Below are 8591 nucleotides of genomic sequence, written 5' to 3'. Positions count from 1 at the left end.
ACGCACACATAAAAACGTCATGTAGTCAGATTCGGGATATGCTTACTTCGCACGTGCGCACTTCATGGTATTCTAGGTTACGTGCTTAAGTTGACAACATTGACAACTGCTTCACTACTACTAGTAGATGCGGTTTCTGACTTAGTTTTTTAGATACCATATAAAGAACTGAAAAGAAAACCAACGAAAGGTGGAAATATGCTTAAAAGAAGATTTGATTCTCTCCCGTTTAATGAAAAAGAGCCTGCATCATTATTGCTTGGATTTGTAGATGTTTTGCATGTTTATGTCCATGTTGGCCGTGCATTTTGTTTTCTCAAGAAAAAAAACAATTGGAATAAATTAGGATATTCTGATCTAAACAACATCAATAAAGCCATGCAAGAGAAACGAATGCTCTCAATCTTACATTTACTCTACTGTATAATTAAAAAAAAAAAATATGGAAATGGAGCTCGTATAAATTTTATTGCACAATTTAAAGAAAATAATACAATAAACAAAACAATAAAGGAAGTTACTGCAAATCGATACATTTTATCGAAATTAATAACCGCCATCTGTTTTTTCTTTTGACAAAACACGAACTACCTTTACGAGGACATTTTGAGCATCACGAATTAGACCTATCTCTGAGGATAGTAATTACACTTTGCACAATTTTGCTTACCACTGCTTTTATAAGTAGGATTTTCGATATTTTGTATAAAAAAAGCTTTTTGTTTTTTTTTTTTTGGAATGCATATGTGATTATTGGGTTGCATACCTAGTCCGTACCTGAGATAAATTCACAACTCGATAATTAGATGAATGAAAGTCCACCACCCTTCGCACAAGCTAAATGAGAAGGGTGGTGGAATAAAGAAGAAGAAGAAAGTCCGGATAGTTTTGTTTGAAAATTTCTAAACAAATTTTTTTTTTAAATTATTTTTAGTTCCTGCAGTATATCTAATAAAAACATTATTAATATTATACATTTTAATTCAGCAAAATAAGTAAAATATTGATGAACATTACTTGAAATTTTTTTATTAAATTATTATTTTATTATATTATTTTTAAATTATTATTAAATTATATTTTTTTTATTATTATTGTTCTAGGTCCTGCAGACGTCGATGTTTACAACATAAGTGGACGTTTGAATGGACAGGAACATTGGCCAACACACGATGGACACGTCTCCATCGATTCCTTCAGCATTGTTAATGAAGGACGTAAGGACCTCACAAACGCTCCGCCACCATACACAAATGGTAAGCATCATTTTGTAATACAAAGCATTTCTTTGATCTCTTAAATCATGTAAATTGTAATAAAAAAAAATTCTGTTACGGTTGGTAACAAACTTCAGTTAAGATTTGCATTTAATGTCATTTTTTTTTTGTAATTTCATATGTCACAGCTGGTAATAAAATATTAAACACAAAAGTTAATTTCATTACAAAATAAACACATTTTTAAATTAATTATTTCACAATTGGTAATAAAATCTTCTAAACAAAAGAATTAATAATGTGTCATATACTTAATTACAAAATTGAGATCGATAAGATTTCAGAAATTGGACCAAAAAAAAAAGAAAATGAAATTAGATTGTTTTTGCAGTAATTATTTATTAAATTCTACTATTGTTTATGTCGTTTATTATCTGAATTCCACAGACGGTTAATACACTAAATGTTACTAGATTTTATAAGGAAACACTGGATTCTTATTTGGAAAATACAAATATTTTCAGCGTTTATTATTAATTAATTATTAGAACTTGATAAGTTAAGGAATTAATTCTACCAAAGATTTCATTTCCTGATATGAAATGGATTAAATGATTATATTTATAAGTTTTTCTTCGAAATATTTACAACTAAATGTACATAAATTGGCGTTTATACAAAAACATACTGCGTTCTTTGAAACGTAAATGATACATTGACTTCGTAGAATTGTTAATTTCTTTGAATTATTGGAACTCAAAAAGATGAATTATTGAAACTGTCAACATTCATCGTTGATTTAAAACATAGAGAAGCAATATATTTTCTTAATATGAAATGCGTTGTTGCGCTGAACAAAATAATGATATTCCCTTTTTTTTTCTAGTCGATTTGCCAACATACGATGAGGCAATCCAGGTGATGGCAAGCCAAAAAGCGACGACCGTTCCCGTTCCCATTCATAACTCGACGACGAGAGGTCCACCACCAGAATACCATCAAAATGTCTAGGCTCTAAACGTCTCAAACTCAACGTCGTGCCATAGTCAATCTTCAACATTTGACAATTCCTTCCAAAAAGGAAAATCGAGAAAAAAAAAAAATATTTAAAATGCATACACAAAACTTAAAAGTAATTTGTAGACACTGTTTGGGGGGTCATGGATTAACACTATTTGGTGCCTTGTGTTACCATTGTTTGGAGCCCTCCAATTCATGTGCTTTGGGCTGCAGCCCATGTCTAAATTCGCCCCAGTTCGTGGATACAATTAGAAAGCAATGAACATTCATATTTTCCCTTGTATTAGGACAACAACAAAAAATATACATTAACTATTCCAATTGTATCCAAAACAAACATAATTACTTTTATAATAGTGCTGTGCATCGAAAATACGAGTGAGAAAGCGAGAGCGAAAGCGCATTTCCTTCCAAGAATGTTTTTTTTCCATCATATCATCAGTATTCTTTTCCGTCTTCGGCAGCAGAATTTTCCAGAGGTCCGAGCGAATTATTTTCCAATTCTGTAGATCTCCCATTCGGTTTCTCCATGGAAATTAACAAACAAATATATTTATGAATGTAGATCTCAGTAACTAGAGAGAAAAAAAAGAGATACAGCTCTATCAGAAATAGAAACAAACGATATATATATATTTTTTTTTTAATTAAAACAAAACATATTGTCTTGTTGTTTCTTTTAAGGATTTGCATTTTTTCCTTTCGTCGTTTCTCCGCACTGGAGAGAACATGGAAAATTTTGAGTATGTACAAATGTGATATTTTCTTGTAATTATAAACCTATTGTGTATATATATATAGAAATATATAATTTTTTTTTATTGAAATCGTCCCTTCTTATGATTGTAAATATTTTTGTTATCATTGAATAAAAGTCATTACTTATGTACCAAATAGTTTCATTCCTTTAATCCAGATGTAATAAACTTTAAAAAAAAATTTAAAGCCATTTTTTTCAATACATTTTGCTGCTTTTGTTCCAAAATAAGTGTCCAATTTCATAAAAGATATAAATAACGTGTATTTTCACATGTAAACTACAAGATGAAATGGAAAACATTTGAAAATTAACACTTATGAGTTACATTTAATAAATTAGTAACTATAAACGGTCAAGTTCCTGACGAGCTATCAATGTTATCTGCTGGAGTTTGTCTTTGCTCATGTGAGGAATCTTGGCATCATTCTATTGCCAATAGCTACTAAGAAATTGTCAGCGTGTAAAAGACTAAACTTACTATTGTTACAAAAGAGTAACTTTTTCCTTGCTAAACTGAAATCGGACACTTATTTTGAAAATTAAAATTTTCACATATTTTTTTAACAAATTCTAATGTATCTAATTTTTAACATATTACTAATAAATCTGGTAAAAAACATCAATATTTTAATATACTTTCAAGGTCGATTTATACATTAATTCAAACGCAATTATAAAGATGTGCGTTTTTCGTACACAAACAAATTAAAATAATGTCATATAGTTTTATTATTTTTATTTATTAATAATTACTACGCAAAAAAAAGTACTTGCTATTTATTGTTTGTAATCATTTGTATTTTCTAATAATTGCACATATATGCAAAGGATTTAAAATTTATTGTTTTAGTCGGCAACTTACGACAATTGAAAGTGTAAATAATTTAATTGGACTGCTAGATTTTTAGCTATTACTGTTTTCCTGCAATTAGCTGCCAAAATAATTAAAAAAAAAACATTTTTAATGTCAAAAGCCAATTAGAAGTGTGAATACTCTAAATAAAGCTTAATATACAGACTTTAATATAAGTGTACCAATAGATTTGTAGCTTTTATAGTTTTCGTGTAAATAGTTGTCAAAATTGAAGAAAAAAAAAACCACCGCCACAAATACAGTATCTTTACGTTTCACTTTCTACTCGACAACAATTAGAAGTGTGAATACTCTAAATAAAGCTTAATATACAGACTTTAATATAAGTGTATCATTAGATTTGTAGCATTTATAGTTTTCGTGTAAATAGTTGTCAAAATTGAAGAAAAAAATAACCACCGCCACAAATACAATATCTTTACGTTTCACTTTCTACTCGACAACAATTAGAAGTGTGAATACTCTAAATAAAGCTTAATGTACAGACTTTAATATAAGTGTACCATTAGATTTGTAGCTTTTACAGTTTTCGTGTAATATTTTGTCAAAATTGAAAAAAAATAATAATGAAATACTCCTAAAATATTATCTTTATGCATAAACATATTACACGACAACAATTCTTGCTAATTATAAGTATAAATAGTCTAAATAAAGGTCAATATAGAAGCAATTCTATAATGTTTAAAAAATACAGTGTCTTTACGTTTCATATTATACTCGACAACAATCAGAAGTGTGAATACTCTAAATAAAACTTTAATAAGAGTGTGCTATTAGATTTGTTATTATTACACTTTCTATATAATAAGCTGTCAAAATTGAAGAAAAAAAAACCTCTCAATAAAACATAATGCATAGGATTTCATTTGAGTTCACAACTCGATTATACTTTTAGTGTTTTTGTGTTAATTACATGTTAAAAAAATATTGTCTTTATGTACAAATTACTTGATCACCATTCTTGCCAATTAGAAGTATAAATAGTCTAAATAAAGGTCAATATATACGCTTTTAATTGATTGTATTGTTATATTTGTAACTGTTACTGTTTTCGTGCAATTAGCGATATTCTCTAGGTATTTCAGTCGACTTTAAATGAATCTATAACTCTTTGGTCATTGCGATCAATAATGATATTTAATAATATAGAAAACAAATAAAATTAACTTGATGAAATGATGCATGGCAACAACAAAAATGTTGCTATAAAATGAAAAAAAATATCATCAGGAACAAAGCAAATAGTGTAATAAAGCAAACGTTAATCTGCGTGCCGCATGTTGCAAAGCAAATATCATATTATTTTTTTTTCCCTGTAATCATTTCTATTATTGTACGCTGCGATTTTCGCCAAGGAAACGAAGGTTAAGTTAAGTAAAGAAAGAAAATAAAAAGTAATCAAGAGACAGGTAGCAAACGAAAAAAAAATATATAATAGAATTAAAGTAAGTGTAAACATGATGTTTATATAATATAAATAATAAATACGTATCCAGACGTTTGTAAGCGGGTAAAAACGTTGGTAATTAGTTTAAGACTGATAACGGAATTAATTACCGAATGTCGCTGGAGGTGCGCCTCGAACGTTAACGACTGACACCTCTCTCAAACACAATTCAGCTATGGGATGAGGCAGATACAGCTCGCAGCAATCCTCGCGTAAAAAAAAGAAGTTTCTCAAACGAATTTCAAATCAAAGATAGTTTCAAGGGAACACCACGAAAACGCACTTCACCCCACGTCTGTTAAAAATGTAAAAATTATGGGTAAGTAGCATTTTTCATTTGTCCTCAAACATTTCTAGACTTTATCTTAAGTTATTCAGTTGAACGCTTCAAAACAGAATAAACATAAATTGGGTGTTTCATTCGTTTCCATAATTTATGCGTTATTTATGCGAAATCGATGAAAAGACCTTTTGTCGAAAACAATTTTTACTTATACTTTGACATATTTATTATGAAATTATTCTTGGAATGACGTACTTCACTTAATTGCACGATGTTAATGACGACGTTTTGTTTTCTATCTCTTTCCAAACTCACTAGTCCATTACTGCTATTTACACATCTAAAAACAATTAAGTTTCCAACGATGTTGTTCATTGTTCACGTGAGGATATTTCACGCAACGAATTTAAAATTTCAATCATTTTGCATACAACAATACCTTTACAATCTTTTAGAATAATACCAGGAAAATACATTAACTTTACTAAAAAAAATTAAGTAAAACTCAATTTCAATAGTTTATGTTTTGTAAGAATTATCTTTGCAAATTCTACAAATTGAAAATAATTTAATTTATATGACTATATTTAGAGAAGAATATTTGATTATCGTCATAAGCTGCAATTCAATTTTAAGTAGAGTTTTCTATGCGTCTTATGATTCGAAAAATAAGTACATTTTAAACGTTTATGTCGCAATATATTGCAATAAATTATTTGCAAATGGATAATTCAAATTATAACTACAAACTTCGAAATTATTATATTTTTCTATATTGTAACCATACTAATATTATATGCTACTAGTACATAGTTTACATTGAAAATAATTTGAAAAATCTTAAATATTTAACCAATTTTTCGCGTTGTTGTTTATTGGGTACGTCATGTATGGTAATTGAAGAGTATAAGCAACACGTATAGACGTTAAATTAACATAACATATCACTATTTTGAAAGGTTGAAATTTGCACATGATAAAAGCGAAATTTCTATAATAAACTATTTTTTTTATTCTACTTAATTATTTAAAAAGTTTTGTACTAATATTATTCTATTATTTGCTTTTGATTAACCATTAAAATGACAATTATCAAACATCATAAATGACAATGTCTAATTGACAGGTTATTCAACAGACTTTGACATGCATTTTTGACAGATGACATCTCACATTTTTAATATTAGAAACAAATAATAATAATTGAATCAAAACAACGCTTAAATGATAAATTATTTTTAATTTTGCTATTAAAAAAATAAGTATACCGTTTGACAACAAATAATTTCCATAATTTTTAATAAATATTAAATAAAAACCAAATTATTTTTTTGCTTTCTTATAGTGAAAAACCCACGAATATTGAAGCAGAATGTGACTTTTCTTCAGCAAAGGTTATTCTTAATTATATACTATAAAAAAATATTGCTTTGCTAATAAGTAGTAATACAATCACACAAAAATGCCAATTATCGGTAATTGATGGGTAAATTACCGGTTTTTGCTTAAATATTTACCGGTAAAAGAACATCTAGGTAATTAAATATTGTATATTTCATTCTTCTTCAGTAAACTTTGAATTCGTAATATGAGAACACATTTTTTTTTTTGTCAATTCCAAAAATATTGCAACAATTGCAAATATATATTTAATGAATTTTCATTATAATTATTTTGAAATAAACGCAAAAGAACAGAAAATAATGTAATTATTAAGTTAAATAAACATTTATTTAAAAAACAAGCACAAACAAATAACATTCTACTACTGTTTATGTGTAATTTTAGATGTTGTTCAAATATTTACTAATTCTGTGTTTCCTATCGTTTATTATCGTATGAAATTAACACTACACGTATTTGTTCTCAACTAATTAGCGGTTCTTCCTTTTACACCTTGAAATATCTTTTGATTGCATAGTATTTCGTTTAGTTATTAATACTATTATTATTGACTTCTGTTTGTTAATGAATACAATAAACTAGAGAATCGAATGGTGTTCATGCAAGAACGTTTTTGTAATATTTTGTGTCAGTAAAATCTATCATATATAAATTTATTAAGTTCATTATTGTAATGATTTACAGTAGAAAGAATAATACAACTATTATCTTATATAAAAATTAAGTTTTAGTGGAGATTATATGTTTTTAATAACTATTTCAGTACTTTCTTCTATTGATAAAATTTAGAATCATTTTAGTTTATTTTGTGTTACTAAATAAAAAATATTTTTCATAAAGTAAGATTTAATCAACTGAGAACAGTTTATATAAAATTCTATAAAAAAAAACAAATTACTCACATATTTATGATTATCTATATAATTTCAACTATAATTGATCTACTAATTAATATTATGTAATTTTCTGAAAAAAATAAACATTTTCCATTGGTTTATTGTTCCAATATATATGAGTTCATCGTGAAATAGGAACATTTGATAAGATTAGCTTGAAAACAGAGCACATTGATGCAATTTTATCATAATAATATTCTTAATAATATTTACAATTTCAATACATTCATGAACTGAGAATCTATTTCATATTTTATTATTGTTTTTACTTGTATATTTTGTTTAAAAATGCTCTGATATATAAAATTTTAATAAAATATTACGTAATGTATGTTAATGAATGAAATCGGACTGTAGACAATAACAAAAATGAAACTGTTTATAATTATGAAAACGTGCAGAAGTTGACTTTATTAATTTCTTTAAATTGCGCTAATCATGTTTTCGTAAAATGCATATTATTATAAATAATTTGATATAATTGTAATAAAAACACATCTTTAGTTTGGATTTACTCGAAAACTATAATAGATAGAATGAATCCAATATATGCATGTGAAAGCTAAATGTTTGGGGAATACAGCAAGTGTAGATACATTCCTGTGCTCTTATTATTGGACATGGTAACCCAGTTTTATGCACAGGAATGTATCTATACTTGCTGGATTCCCCAAACATTCAGCTTTC

General features: G+C 27.2%; 1 protein-coding gene across 1 annotated transcript in view; it reads left to right on the top strand.

Annotated features, from left to right (window-relative positions):
• The first annotated feature begins 5467 nt into the window (after positions 1–5467).
• Positions 5468–8591, top strand: part of LOC108564702 — a 5554-nt gene continuing 2430 nt past the window's right edge. The window contains exon 1 of the mRNA XM_017923802.1: positions 5468–5640. The gene's annotated coding sequence lies outside the window, so the exon portion shown is untranslated. The remainder of the gene's footprint in view (positions 5641–8591) is intronic.

This window comes from Nicrophorus vespilloides, unplaced genomic scaffold (assembly GCF_001412225.1).
Source record: "Nicrophorus vespilloides isolate i.1.1-1 unplaced genomic scaffold, Nicve_v1.0, whole genome shotgun sequence".
In the NCBI taxonomy this organism is placed as follows: Eukaryota; Metazoa; Arthropoda; class Insecta; order Coleoptera; family Silphidae; genus Nicrophorus; species Nicrophorus vespilloides.
This window is presented reverse-complemented; position numbering and strand designations above follow the sequence as displayed.